The sequence below is a fragment of the Lupinus angustifolius genome, chromosome LG06 (genome assembly GCF_001865875.1).
Source record: "Lupinus angustifolius cultivar Tanjil chromosome LG06, LupAngTanjil_v1.0, whole genome shotgun sequence".
NCBI classification, from domain to species: Eukaryota; Viridiplantae; Streptophyta; class Magnoliopsida; order Fabales; family Fabaceae; genus Lupinus; species Lupinus angustifolius.
Window position 1 is genome coordinate 13,075,854 of NC_032014.1, and position 3,824 is coordinate 13,079,677.

Here is a 3,824-nt window from a genome sequence, read left to right on the forward strand (position 1 = left end):
TATGTTTAAATTTTTATACTGATAATGTATAAATGTTACATTTTATTCCTTTCAGATTTTCATTATACACTATACCTATGTTTTCTCCTAAACTTATTTCTAGTATTTTGTAAATGATGAGGTGACTTACTGGAAGTAAGTTTTTTAAATTTATTATTCATCTTAATAATTGATTTTAAGGAAATTTAATGATCTGAATTAGTAAATAGATTTAAACTATTAAATATTCATAAAATTGATGACTATGATAGAAAATAAATTTTAAAAACTTACTCTAAATAAATCATCACTCGTGATATAATTATATACCTAAGGCGGGAATTAATTAGTTATTCCCCTTGGTTGCTTCATCGAGGATTGCAATGCAAACCACAAAGATATATATCTATTCCATGATTTTTGTGTGTAAAATTATTTATTGCAAATGAAAATAGTGAAAGTCATGATTCAAATCGTTGAACTTTAGTATCTTTACTAACTTCGTGTTGATTTAAAAATTGTGTAAGTCCTGCTAGATTCTAAGATGATAAAAAAGTCAAAGATTTCAGTTTTAAGAGGAATAACTATACATCGTGAAAGAAATTAATTTCTTATACAAAATAGTGAGAAATATTTTTAGTAGTATAAAATTACCATTAAATTAATATCATGTTGGTATATAAAACTATACTTTGAAAAGGTTAAGAAAGTGATTTATTTGAAGTTGTAGATGAAACGGTTACCAAATCGAATTTGATCAAGGAGCATAGATTAATGTCCTCGTGTTTGTTTATTTCATTTGTTTTATGTTTTTTATAACGATGTTTATGTAATGAACTAATCTTTTAGGGTGTATGGTGTTTTTCCTAACAAGTATTGCTTTTAATAATCAAATTTTCTTGACCTTTTAATCACTCTGTGAATCTAGTGGAGTCTTACATCATGTACTGAGACTTTGTTGGTCATTTGTTTTAGGGAAAAATATATATACACTGACAGCGTAAATGTTTTTTACACTGTCACTACATCATCCACCATTAATTTTTAGTTATCATTAGCTTTTAAATAAAAGTATTACAAATGAATGATGCATTGATTATGTATAAATTTTTACACTTTCACTACACACGTTTTACCCTCTTTATTTTATGTTTGAGTATATGATCATTAAATTAAGAGAAATAATATCTATTCTAACCATGTACGATATGTGTAGTATTTTTAAGTTTTTAGAAATATTTCCATAAAAAATAATTAAATATAACACATGTTATAATTTTAATAATATAATGAGGTAAGTTAACTTTTTAATATACTTTATTCTATTAAATTATATTATCTCCCATCTTTTTATTAAAAGGGAGTTCACGTCGACTTGCTAACATGCGGCACCATTTTATTTTTAAATTCTATGATAAGTTATATAATGGAATTGCACATAGGTAAGTTAAGTTAATTATTATTTTTTATCTGAATAATTATGTGATATTGCTCGTTCATTTATCCTCATTTGAATGCTTCATCTGTATAATCTCATAGCATGATCTCTCATTAGGTACAAAATTATTGCGTTAATTACTATTTTCTATGTTTACCCTTATGTAATTATTTATCGATTTCTGCGAGTAATATAAAATTTAATGATCATAAAGAAAGAGTATATTAAGAAAAAAGGTAATGAATATCATATAATCAAAATAAATGTTATATTTTCGATATTTTAACTTGTCATATTATTCTAAATCTTTTTTATATTTTAGAAACACGGTATAGAATATGCATGTTTACTTTTTTTCCCAACTATACTATTTTTATTAGCCCTTCTTTTCACCTCATACTGCTCAATTTCTTTTTAATTTATCTTTAAATGTACCTTAAATGAGATTATTATAGTCAAATTGTATAAAATTCTTATATTATTTAAAACTTTCATAAAATATATGTATAACGTTGAACATCAACAGAGAATATATCAACCTTTAAATGCATTATCCCACTAATTAATGTTCTGTTAAAGAGGATCACACAATTTAATATTTATACTCTCATCTTCAGAAAAAACATGTCGATACTCTCCATGGCCAACATTTTCAACCATACTAAATTGCAGCCTTTAAAACTTCTATCGGAAATGACATATATAATTATTTCTTAGTGAAATTATCAACACAAAAAATACATGGTCAAGCTTTTTGAAGGACAAAAGGCAGAAAAAATATCAATGGTACTTGTTCCGTCAAAATATATATAACTGATTATAGAGAAAAAATTAATAATTATCTAACTGGAAATATAATATGAACTAGTCATTAACAAATATAATTTTAAAAATAAATATAATTGTTTATAGATTTAATAATAATAATAACTATAGCTTTAATTTGCATAAAACTATGGTCTTGTAATAGGATCAAGGGTATTATTATTAATCAAGAAAAATATGTATGTATTAACAGTATATGAGTTGAGTTATATACATTGTTATTACATAATCTATCATTCATGCTTCATAATTGACTATTTGAAAAAAGTAATTTAAATAGATAAATATTACACTCTCAAACAGTTACACCAATTGGCCACTAGTTGACTTAGTTGATCAAATTGAATATATTCATAATATTACATTATTTAATAAGTTATTATTCTAAATGGAAAAAAGTTAGCATAACATGATTATCTCATTAAACAATCAGCAATAAATATTTTACTAAAACATAGTTTTATGCTTTAGTTGCAACAAAAATAAATAAATAGATTTTAAACTTAATTTAAACAACAAATATTTTGTTCCAATAATGATAAATATAATTACAAATAAGTTGAAAAAATTAGACTTTTTTCCATCAAAATGATGATGTTATGACATTAATTTTGAAATGATTGAACTAACCATGCTTAAACTAGCCAGTTTTGGTGTATGATCATTTAAAAGAGTGACTAGTACTCATTAGGTACACAACTCCCAATTACACCAACTGTACTCTTCTATGTCAAAGTTTAATAAATATGATCAAGTGACATTTTCTCCCAAAAAGAAGATTAAATATTTTATTTCTTACCTTTTCTCATTTTTTCCTACTTATTCATGATTTGACCCCAACTTTTGATTAAGAAAAAAACACATGTATAAATTGAATCAACCATCATATTGTATTTCTTTTCTCATTCTCTACTATAAAAGGAAATTACCACATTAACTGTAAGATTTTTTTGGTATTATCAGTGATTTTTATTTACTTTTTAGGTAAGGAATTAATCTTTTTTTTAGTTTGTGATTGTCTCTCCTAACAAGCTAAGTGTCGCTCCCAAGAATTAAAACATATACATTTTAATCATCCTAGACATCTAACAAAGTTTTAACGGTAAGATTTGATTGCACAACAAATATTTCTAAAAAATCACATAAGTAAAAGAAGTAAGATGAAATAATAACCTTTATGATTTTTTATATTCCACCTCTTTCTTTTTTTTCATGATTGTTATCAAAACTATTCTCTATTGACTGATTCAACCGATAAACTGATTAATTGGTCCATATACTAGTATGTTATATCACTTTCTCCTTACATTTTTTTCCTTCATGTCACATTTCACATCATCCTCACATATTTTTTCTTTCTACTTTTTATATATTATATATGTTAATAATAATTTAATACTAATTGTAGAAAATTCAAATTAAAAATTATCAATTTATTTTTCTTATGTGTTTAAACATGCAAATACACAAGTAAGATGTATATTCTTAATAATATGAATGTATGAGTAATATGTGCGTTTTAACTATGCGAATACATGGGTAATATATGTTTTCTTAGTAATGCGAATGTACGGGTAATATG